Source organism: Leptidea sinapis, chromosome 17, assembly GCF_905404315.1.
Source record: "Leptidea sinapis chromosome 17, ilLepSina1.1, whole genome shotgun sequence".
Taxonomy (NCBI): domain Eukaryota; kingdom Metazoa; phylum Arthropoda; class Insecta; order Lepidoptera; family Pieridae; genus Leptidea; species Leptidea sinapis.
Genome location: NC_066281.1, coordinates 14,147,543 through 14,160,146, shown reverse-complemented (window position 1 = coordinate 14,160,146; position 12,604 = coordinate 14,147,543). Strand labels below are relative to the sequence as shown.

Sequence of the window (12,604 nt, the reverse complement as noted above, 5' to 3'; positions counted from 1 at the left end):
TTTAAAGTGATAACCCTCACTTCTGGGATTAATTAATTTAATACACACATACAATTTGAAAACAAAATTTTATGAACGATGCGGTTGAGCAGGTTATCATCTGTAAAGTAGATCCTGTAGATGAAGCCACAATCTAAGAGTTCAACAAAGTATACAAGATTTTGTCAACGAAACGTCACTCAAACGGTTTGCTCAGTGGGCAGAGCTCTCTCACGGAACGCGAGTGGTCGCGGGTTCGATTCCCGCATCGTTCATAAAATTTTGTTTTAAAAATTTATTTGTGTTCTCAGGTGTTACTAATATTATTAGTTATTGTCATTTATTGCACAAAAAGCTACTTTCAATTACCTACTTATTTATCTTTCGATTCAGAGTGACATATGAGGTTCATTTTTAAAGACAACCGTATAATTCAAATATTTCATTCAATTGACTGAATTGTGAGAGCTAAACATGTAAACTTGCAAACTGGTGTAGGTAAGACCGAAGCGAATCAGTTTTCAGTAACATTTAGCCAGATTTCATCCGTAAATCGATCCTAAATCTGCACTTTAATGTGACGACACATTAATACGAGTAATCTGTCAAATTCAAATACGGACTCCTCATAAATAGATCGAAAATATAGATCAACATAACGATACACCGATACATTTTGACAACTCAAATTGATTATAGAAGTCCGTAGGTTTTCAGCATATTATATTGGTTTTCTGAATTGTAAGAAATTATGTTTAATGATATATTCGGACAAGACACAGAGTGATTGTTGACTAAGCGTAGAATGGCAGATTAGTTGTAAATGTCCCAAGTGCCAGCGCTTGATGGCGTCATCGCAGGTGACGATGATGGTAGACAGTGGTGGTTTCCAGCGTGCGACGTGTATCACGCGTGGGTCGCTCCCCCCCACCCTCACTCCTCACCTCGGCTGCTTCCTCCGGCTCCTCAGAGGCAACACCGGTCTGCCGGCTGCAGTCACCAGTCCGCACCGAGTCGGACTCACGCTAGACCATCCTACGCGCGGCTCGCTCCACACACTGACACTGTTCTCTGGACTCTCCCCTGTCGTTATATCCTGGTAAGTTCGGTGCTTTACTTTGGCCTGTTTCGTGATGACCTATTTACTAGATTAGCCAGATCGAATCTAGGCAGATCCGCCCCCTTGTGTAGAATAGTTGTCACCTACAACAATTTGGTTAAAAGGGCTGGCATAGATAGTTTTCGGCACTCTGCCCCATTTTTAAACAAAAAAGGGAAAAAATTATGAAAGTACTGCAAGATGGTTAGTCATTGTTCGTATTTATTTTTTTTTCTTTTGTTTTTATTGTTTATTTAGTAAGAATCTAATATTTTTTAAATCAGCTTGTGGCTTTATTTTTGTTATATTTTTCAAAATTTTCTTTTGCTTTAAGTAGAATGTATATTATAAAATAATTTTTAAATGTGTCCGTAGATTATTATTATTATTAGTCGTATGCACGTTGACTTCCTAATAAATAAATAAAAATAGTCATTACATATTTGTGACAATAAATAAGTTTCATTGATGCGGCTCTAAATTTCCTTTTAGTTATTTAGTAACTGTCTAACGTCCACATTCCATATAATATATGTTAATTAGTCTTTTACTTCGATTCAACCGAGTTGTAGGTATAATAAGTGTATGTTTGTTTGTAATGTATCGATTAGATTGTATATGACAAAGATATCGGGGTGCGGTTCATTCGAGTTATTTGTAATAATATATCTCCAATATGGCTGAAGCACAAATCGATAATGTTACCTGTTGCTTGTAATTCATGAAACACTAGCAGTTAGCACACACTTATATAAGCTATGATGTTCAATATAAAGACATAATAATTGTGTTTTAAAATGTAGACAGATGGTTTTTTTGTTTACAGCAAATACAGATGGTATTAAATGGGGCTCATCAAACTTAGCCCCCCAAAAAAAAAATTTTCTATTTTTGAATTTTCAATATCGCATAGGTATCGTTAGTTCGTAGTTTGTTCTTAATTGTTCGCTATAAATAATTGTTTGTTCTTTTGTTGTTTATTTAAAAACAATTAATTAAAAACATATCCTTTAGTTAGCCCCCGCCCCCTGTTAATGGGGGGAAACGCCTACTATTTGGTTCTGGCACTCGCCGGCCGCTGCCGCGGCACGCTACGCTCGGCTCGTGCGTTGTTTTAACTGTTCTAACATAACCTAACCTAACCAATTTTAATGAATTGCAATTTTTTTTTAAATAAATAAATCGAGAACAAACAAATGTTTATAGAGAACAATCAAGAACAAATGGCGAACTAACGATGTAATAAAAAAATAAATAAAAAAAAATATGGGCGGCTAACTTTCTTGAGCTATTAAATGGCGCTAAACTTCATAATGAGAGCTATGACAAATACTATCTTGACTCATTTCAACAGCAGTCCCCAAAGAGGATGTAAATACTACTAATAAGACGCGGGAAAGTTAAAATTGAAATTTAGTGTAGTATGAAACGTGCAGTCATTTGACATAAGTTTGAAATAGCAATAATTATAGTAATGCGATTGGCGACGAAGTATAATCCGGCTAAGTTTAAAAGCGAACAGATGCTTTTAAAACGTAGTGGATTATATATTACGGCTATCTCCGTTTCGCACAAGGTTATAGCCGTCATCTGTCAATCTATCAATGACTGCACGTTTCATACAATCGAGTAAATCGCTTTTTTCTTAGAGAGTTTTGCTGGGCTGGTATTCCCCCTTAAAACGTGATCGACAATAATAAAAATGTTACTGTTACGCAAAATCTAATGTAAAAACACAGAATCATACGCGTTTTAATCATTTTTTTTTCTATTTAAATGTGTAACTCGCGTCAATCAAGAAAATAGTAATGGTAAGAGTATTGAAGCATTAATTCTAGTGAAGGCGGCAGAGATCCGGATCGAACTGGATATACATGAACATGACGTAACACAGAGTAGGAGAACATAACAAATAATTTATTGAAACAACCTTTTAATGTGTTGTTTACTAAACCGGCGGTGACCAATATAAGTGACGCCCTCCGCTCCTCGTCAGTTCCTCCGCGCGCTGCATCACTAGCTCTAGTCCGCGACATTGCCCGCGACCAAAAGGCCCGACCCTAACAGGTCCACTTACTATTTAGGACGTAGTACCAGTGTGTCTCTGTGTCCCGACCTTGATAGTTTATATTTTCAGTAGCGTTAATTTTTCTCAGGAATAAATTCCAAATTCATACGATAGTGCCATTGGTCAATTTACTTTCAATAAAGTGGAGATGACCTGTCAGTCGAAAACAGCTGGTTAAACTGTAGATCGGTAGCCGTTGTAAGTCCACAGTTTTACTGAAATTTCCAAATATTTAAGCACAATTATACCGTAACAAATGAATGCAGCCTTTCAAAAGGGGCCTCAGATCCCTGTTTTGGCCGAACCAGCACCTGTAGATATCGCATCTGGAATGAGCGAATAGCCCATCGGTGAGGACCTCAGTAATTATGACATAAATTCGCGGTGACATCACTACCAATGCGGTATCTTCCTCTGTATGGTATTGACCTCGTGTCGAGGTGTCACTGTCGTCGCTGCTATCCATACACTGGTGGTAGTTGGTGAGCACCATGCCATTGCCGTCAGCGACTCGCCACCATCACTTCCGAGAAAGGAATCACCGATAAATAAATTTAATAGCGCGACTAGGTTGCGTCCGCCATCCGCGCTCAACACTCGCCCACGTTTCTAATATCTCCGTCTTTGTCATTTTTAGCCTTCAATATTTAATTGCAAATTATTGAAACAATTTACATTGTTCCGTACGCTAGTCACACGGCCACCCACATCTTTAGGAGCCATTTTTATATAATCTTCGAAAAGTGTTGAAAGCAAAATATGGGTTTACAGTTAGATGATGTGCTCAATATATCTATATGTAAGAGATTTCCACCTATATTAATTTTATGAAAATAAGGGATGAGACGTGCAGGACGTTCAGTTCATGGTAATTCATACGCTCTGCCCATTACAATGCAGTGCCACTCAGGATTCTTGAAAATCTCCAAAAATTCTAAGCGGCACTACAGCTGCGCTCGTCACCTTGAGACATAAGATGTTAAGTCTCATTTTCCCAGTATAATTACAACTAATAATTACACTAGCTACGGCGCCCTTCAGACCGAAACACAGTAATGCTTACACATTACTGCTTCACGGCAGAAATAGGCGCCGTTGTGGTACACATAATCTAGCCGGCATCCTGTGCAAAGGAGCCTCCCACTGGTGGGACTGGTGTGACGCTCGTAAAGCTTAGACTTGAGATTTGGTAGGAATATTCCTTTCACCGAGTAGAGGTGAGCTACGATTTTTTTCGAAATTCCACCCGCAATAGTATTTTTTTATTATGAACAGAACAACGTCTGTCGGGTCAGCTAATTGGTACATAAATTATTACTGTGATACATATCCGAGTTTTAATTGTATCGCTCGATAGGTACTGCTGCACTAAACACTGCTTCGCATAACTTTCATTCCCAGTCCATTACACTTGGAGAAGATGACTTTTCTTTGACAGTTCTTCTTTGACATTTCATTACAAAAACAGGAAACAATGGAATAATTGTTTATTTAATGATTGAACTTCTACAAATTTCATAATTAACAAATCAGGAATAAAAACGACACTTTATTGTATCAAAACAAATTTTATTTTATTATATTATATTAAAACTATCATATTAAACATTGTATATAAGTTATATCTAATACTTGTGAATAAAATTATGGATATCATTGGAAATGTAAGTAGTTAAGTAATAACAATATTTTCATCCATCAGTATCACAGGAAAAGGTACAAACAATACATTCAGATCTTGAAATTGTTTTTTTTTCTATATATTTTATAAGCTTAGGCTTATCACTTCTAACAGCCAAAACATAACATAACTATAAGCCAGTATTTCGCATAAAACACAATGTATTTCACAAGTAATACATATTATTACACATAATTAGATTTTTTGTGCGATGTCCAAGTTAATCTATTTATCTAAAACATAATATTTTTAATATTTACATGGTCACTATAAGATGTTGTTAAGTTAGCTAATTATGTAACACTGACTTGATATTACATGGATCTCACAACATTTTATGATAGAAGAATTGAGTTGCGAGACTTGTTTTTTTTTAAAGTTATGCATTTGATGGCATATTATTTCTTTTCGTAGGTAATCTAACTTTATTCCTTTCCAGTACCTTCTACTTCTTGAATTGAAACAAAAGGATTTTCTTAAAGCCCACTTTCTGACTTTCTTATGAGCTTATCTTATTTTTGTAGGTAGTCTTCCTCATTTTCTTTTCCGGTACTACTTATTTAGTTTCAGCTACAGTTTTTCTCAAAGCCTATCGATCGATCTCTATGGGTTTTTCTCGGAGGCTTTGATGTTACAATTTTTCACAATCTGGATGGTTAGTACTTTTTAGTCTATAGTATTATTATTATTATATTAATATTATTATCTATAGTATTCACAAATTGAGTATTTCTGCCCCTCAATGCTTCCAAAGTCGACATTATTTACATTTAACTCTCGAAAGTGCCATGTAGGTACACTTGGAACACAAACACCAACTGCGTATACTTATTCGAAATTTTAAGCTTCTATGTCTGCTAGATGGACATTTCCCCACAAGATGGACCGATGATCTGGTCAAGAACGGGTCACCTGTTGTTAAGTGATCACCGCCGCCCATACTCTCTTGCTGTTGCAAGGAATCACAGAGGAATCACAGGAGCGTTGCCGGCCTTTAAGGAAGGTGTACGCGTTTTTTTGAAGGTACCCATGTCGTATCGTCCCGGAAACACCGCACAAGGAAGTTCATTCCACAGCTTTGTAGTACGTGGAAGAAAGCTCCTTGTAAACCGCACTGTGGAGGACCGCCACACATCCAGATGGTGAGGATGATATCCTAACTTGTGGCGTGTCGTGCGAAGGTGGAATTCGGCGGCAGGAATTAGGTAAAACAGCTCTTCGGAACACTCCCCGTGATAAATGCGGTAGAAGACACACAATGAAGCGACGTCTCTACGCAACGCCAAGTGATCCAGCCGTTCACAGAGTACTGGGTCCCCGACAATTCGCACTGCTCTGCGTTGCACGCGGTCAAATGGATCGAGCTGATACTGGGGTGCGCCAGACCAGAGATGACAGCAATACTCCATGTGTGGCCGGACCTGCGCTTTGTACAGCGCTAGAATGTGGGCCAGCTTGAAGTATTGCCGTGCTCTATTAATGACGCCCAGTTTCTTTGAAGCCAATTTGGCTTTTCCCTCCAGATGGCCACGGAATTGGCAATCGCTCGAGATTTCGAGACCCAGTATTCCGATACTAGGCGAGGCTTTTAGGGAAGTGTTGTCGAAGAGCGGTGATGCGACAAATGGGTTTTTTTTAGTGGTAAACGCGCAAACTTGAGTCTTCTGGGGGTTAAATTGGACAAGGTTCAATTTACCCCATTCCGCGACCTTCTCAAGAGAGGACTCGATAGAAGAAACAAGTTTCTCCCGGCACTGGTCGACGATTTCCCGAGAGAGACGTGCATGGCCCGTGTATACGGCATCACCAGTGCTGTCATCTGCATAGCAATGAATGTTGGAGGTGTCCAACATATCATTGATATGCAGAAGAAACAGCGTAGGAGACAGCACACAGCCTTGGGGCACTCCAGCATTCACGGGCTTCGGGTTCGAGCAATGTCCGTCGACAACGACCTGTATGCTGCGCCCAGTGAGGAAGCTGGAGGTCCACTTGCACAAGCTCTCGGGAAGACCAAATGATGGAAGTTTAGAGAGGAGCGCCTAATGCCATACACGATCAAAGGCCCTCGCTATATCCAGGCTAACTGCCAGGCCTTCCCCCTTGCTTTCAATAGCCGCAGCCCATCTATGTGTTAGGTATACCAGAAGATCACCTGCCGACCGACCATGGCGAAACCCGTATTGTCGGTCGTTGATCAACTGGTGACCCTCTAGGTATACCAAGAGCTGACGGCTAATTATGCTCTCCATGATTTTGGAGAGCAGGGAGGTAATAGCAATAGGCCTGTAGTTTGCCGGATCCGAACTGTCTCCTTTTTTTTGGATCGGATGGACAAGGGCTGACTTCCATGAGTCAGGGACTACGCCTTTGGAATAAGAGTGCCGGAATAAACGCGTTAGCACCGGCGTCAACTAAGGGGGAACACGTTCTAAGCACGATTGGAGAAATGCCATCCGGCCCGCTCGACTTCCTGACGTCCAACGAAAACAGAGCTCGCCTAACAGTTTTCTGTCTGAACTGTACTTCAGGCATAGAGCTCTGACACCGCGGGATGGTCGGCGGTGTTTTTCCGTTGTCGTCAAGAGTCGAGTTGGAGGCGAAAAGAGCGCACAGGAGATCGGCTTTCTCTTTTGCCGTATGGGCCAGGGTGTCATTCCTCATGTGCAACGGCGGCATGGACGGCTGGCTGAAGTTACCAAGAGCAGCTTTCGACAACGACCAGAACTTGCGTGTTCCGGTCGGGTAACTGGAAAGCTGCTTGCCGATTTTGACGACGTGTTTTGACTTTGCACGGGCGATTTGCCGCTTAAAAAATCTGGAAGCACGGTTGTATTTCCTCTTTAGAACTATGCAGTTCGGATCCTTTGTGCCCAGCGCCGCAACCCAAGTTCGATACGCCTGTTTTTTGCAGTCAGATGCTGCTTTAACTGACGCATCGAACCAGGGCTGTGATCTGCCACCGATCGGTACTACAGAGCTTGGTATAAAAATATCCATGCCCTGTAGTATCACATCGGCTACTGCAACGGCGCAGGCACTAGGATCATCCGGAGGGAAACAAACCCTGCTCCAAGGGTAGGATGCAAAAAAGGAACGCATCCTATCCCAATCTGCTGACTTGTAGTGCCAAACGCGGCGGGTCGCTGGTGGTCTGCGACGTGGGCGTCGTATAGGCACTACACTCCTGACCAGGCAATGGTCGGACGTTCCGAGAGGGGCGTCGACAATGACCTGGTAACCATCGGGATGTGTAGTCAGCAGAAGATCTGATAAGGACGGCATGTGGCTATCCACATCCGGGAGCCGCGTTGTCGACTCAACCAATTGGGACAGATCGTACGCCAATGCAAAATTATGCACAGATCGCCCTGAATGCATTGCATGCCCTGAGGGCAGCGCAGGATCGATCGATCGAAATCTTTGGGGGAGGCCTTTGTCCAGCAGTGGAAGTCTTCCGGCTGATGATGATGTCTGCTAGAAATGCCTTGGACTTTTAATGATCGGTCAGTCAGTCAGTGAGTGACTGAAATTTGAAATATATCGTGTTAATACTTCTAATTTTATCCACAACGAAGTTATAGGCGGTCGAAGATGGCCTAAGTTGCTTCGAGAAAAGGATGGTACGGCCGTGGCTGCTTGTTTTTCTCGACTTGGCGGGGGCAATATTATGTTATATAATGCAGATACTCATGGCTCGTCCTACCTGTGCTGTTATACAATCATTCCTTTCGTAATCGCACTACTGCCAAACAAACAAACAAGCAAACATAAACATTACATATTGTTAAAGATGTTTGTTGATAAAAAGGCATTTATTTTCTCAAACTTGATGCCTTTAGAATTCTTTTTAATATCATTTCTAAGAACTACTAGATACTACTACCGCTTCAGAAACAAATGGCGCTCTGAGAGAGAAGAAGCGGCGCAAGAAACTCTCCCAGCATTCTTTTTTTTGCGCTCTTTTCAATAAAAATAAAATATACAATATTGTACAATAATTTCTATCGCTATAAAATAATCACAATTTAGTCCCAGGCTGTCCGATCATTTAGATATTCAGCAGTGGAGTAATAATAGGATTTAAGACAGAGCCATCTTTTTATAAAACATTTAAATTTATTTATAGATAATGCCTGAACAGTGGCTGGGACTTTATTATAGAAGTGTATACATTTACCCTTAAAGCTATTATGTATCTTATGAAGCCTACTAGAATTAGTTACAAGCAATCCCTTATTTCTAGTGTTATAATAATGAAAATTATTAAGAGCAAAACACTATTAAGAGCAAAAAGGTGACGATTTTTGTGAACGTATATTAAATTTTCATAAATATACTCAGAATGAACAGTCATAATATTTATTTCTTTAACTTTTTCTTTGAGAGACTGTCTATAACTAAGCTGATATATAGCACGAACAGCTCTCTTTTGCAGAGCAAACACGATGTATATGTATATCAATGTCAGCAGCATGACCCCATAGTAAAATACCGTACGTCATGATGCTGTGAAAATAACTGAAGTACACTAATCTAGCGGTCGCAACATTCGTGTACTCTCTAATCTTTCTAACTGCATATGCCGTAGACCTGAGTCTATCTGCTAGATGGGCAATATGTGGACACCACTGAAGCTTTTTATCTAACGTGATACCCAAGAAGACCGTAGTGTCCACAAGTTCCAATCTCTGGTCATTTATAAGTACGTTGGTTTGTACCTCCGCTGTGTTTGGTGTAACGAACCGTAAACACTTTGTTTTTTTACTGTTTAAGTGCAGATTATTCGTCTCAAACCAACGCACTATCTTTGAGAGTGCGTTGTTTACCTCGTCATCAATATCTGCACGTCGCTTCACTTTAAAAATAAGTGAAGTTTCATCAGCAAACAATACAATCTCATGGCTATCATCTACCACAAACGGTAGATCGTTAATATATATAAGAAACAAGAAAAGACCGAGAATAGAACCCTGTGGAACACCTATTCCCACAAGTTTACCCAAAGACCGTTTGCCATTTACATCGACTATCTGAACTCTTTCGCTTAAATATGATTTTTGCAGATTTAGGGCTCTATTTTTCACTCCATAATGCTTTAGTTTTAGGAGTAGTTTCATGGTGGACGCAGTCAAATGCTTTGGACAAATCACAAGATGTGCTCAATGAGTCTAGTACCCGGTTTAATTTTTGATAAGCCCCTAGTGAAACCAAATTGATTTTTGTTCATTAATTTACAAAAATGCATTTGTAGCTGTTGAAGGAAAAGTTTTTCAAAAGTTTTACTAAAAACAGGCAGCACAGAAATAGGTCTGAAATGAGCAGGGTCAAAAGAACTGCCCGATTTAAACAAAGCTAATTAATATTCAAATATATCTGCACAACTGCGATAATGGATGACCATTCAATATTAAACTGGGGTGAGAAGTGAGAATATGTATTGTAATTATAATAATATTTCGATCCAATTGCATAAAGGTCCGCCGCGACCACGATTCATGCAATTGGATCGAAAAATCGGCACCAAATTAATAAAATAAATATCGCGAGTACCCGTTATAATAATTACAATGTTAATGTTCCGTAATGATAAAAGTTTGAGAACATGTAAGCACGTTGCTGCTAATAATGACTAAATTGCACTAGATGTTGATGCTTCCTCGTGCGGTGATGATGAGGCACCAGCATCATCTCCTTATCTCCACGTAGGTATATTCTGTATAACAGCACTTTGTAAGATTTGGTTTTTGTACCTACATAATGTGACTATCGCTATCATTTTACCAGTGGGAGGCTTCTTTGCACAGGAAGCCGGCTAGATTATGGGTACCAGAACGGCGCCTATTTCTGCCGTGAAGCAGTAATGTGTAAACATTACTGTGTTTCGGTCTGAAGGGCGCCGTAGCGAGTGAAATTTCTGGGCAAATGAGACTTAACATCTTATATCTCAAGGTGACGATCGCAGTTGTAGTGCCGCTCAGAATTTTGGGTCTTTCAATAATCCTTAGCGGCACTGCATTGTAATGGGCAGGGCGTATCAATTACCATCAGCTGAACGTCCTGCTCGTCTCGTCTCTTATATTCAAAATCTTATATATAAAATTCACGTGTCACAATGTTAGTTACATTACTCCTCTGTTACGGCTTTACTGATTTTTATCAAATTTTATATCCATATTCAATAGGTCTGAGAATCGGCTACTATCTATTTTTCATCCCCCTAAATGTTAGGGTGGTCCATCCCAAAAAAATTTATTTATTTTTTTGGATGTAATTTATGTTTTTATTTTTTTATGATACAACATTAAAAATATATACAACCCTAAATTTTCAACCCTCTACGATCAACCCCTATTTTTGTATCGCGATTTTTATATTATTATGTTCCATCCACAAATGCGCTATAGGGTTGCAAGATGGCAATGGATTAATAATTACAATAATTGTAGTTCGATAAATTTGGTAGGTCTGACAATCGGTTGCATCTACTTTTTACACCTCAATTTTGTTTTTTATTACTTTATATGGCAATACAACGCTTGCTGGGTCAGCTAGTAAATATATATATATATATATATATATATATATATATATATATATATGTATATAATAGTAAATCTTAATCTCACGGGCTTATGTTACGAATATTAAACTTTCTACAATAAATAAAATGTGCAGTTACGGTCTAAATAAACACATTCGTATTTAATTAAGTTTTAACGAATAGTTGTCTCTTTCTACTGAATAATAACTTTATTTGAATAACTATCAACATTTTGTTGTAATTATATTTATAATTTATTCAGCGGGTGTCTGCTATCGTTTCACAGTGTTTCAAAAAACTATTTTATTTTTGTAATAGAAAATGATATCCAAATATATGTTTGTTAAAGTTATAATGCGGATGTTTATTTTATACATTTACTGCCGTTCCCAATATACTATCTACAGATAGAGATAAATTACTACCTTCTAGTGTCAGTAATTATCTGTCAATAATATGAAGCTGTCCCAATATACCCGAAAAGTCATTCTTATCGCCTTATATTGGTACGCGTGAATTGCAATTTCCATACAAACTTCTATCGCTGGTAATCTATACGTCCTTGACAGACAGCGTGTACGAATAAGGTGAGTAACCGTCGATAAGTTAATTGAGACAGAAAAGTCAAGATAGTTATGATTTTTGTCTCAAGTAAGAGATAGACTGAATATTGGGAACGGCCGTTAAACGAGCAATTTTAATTCATAATTTACAAACATTATTATTATTTTTGCTTACTACTATAATATTGGCATATTTGTAATAACACAGTATTTGTACATTAGAATAAGTTTTAATGGAGAAATAAAGAAAGATTATTTCATATCACATATAGAACCCGTGTCTATGACACAATATTATATATATCTATAACTAGCTCAACTTCGTCCGCGTACACACATGAATAAGCACGTAGTACTTATAAATATCTTTATTTCTTAAAACTTTATTAACTTTATATGAAATCAAGACATCGCCATAATTTATCAATTTACGTAAAAGTAATTTGATAGATAGTCGACAACTATAACTATAAGTAATCCACCAACTATGGTAACCTAAAATTAAGTTTATTTTTTACCTCCTGAGAAAGTTAGAAAGATATAAAAATTCTAATTAGGTATTCATTTTTAAACTATTATTTTTATTTGATTTCTGAACGACGGAGGACACATCAAAGTAAAATCAAAATCGTTGTTTTTATTTAATTCCGTTCATTTTCATATTTATTCA

General features: G+C 38.5%; 1 protein-coding gene across 6 annotated transcripts in view; it reads left to right on the top strand.

Moving 5' to 3' along the window:
• Positions 1-12,604, top strand: part of LOC126968879 (smoothelin-like protein 1) — a 106,432-nt gene that overhangs the window by 18,132 nt on the left and 75,696 nt on the right. The window contains exon 1 of one of the 6 annotated variants that reach the window (XM_050814001.1): positions 958-1,078. The exons of the other annotated variants lie outside the window; for them this stretch is intronic. The gene's annotated coding sequence lies outside the window, so the exon portion shown is untranslated. Of the gene's footprint in view, positions 1-957; positions 1,079-12,604 lie in introns of those variants that run through there. 6 annotated transcript variants of the gene reach the window in all.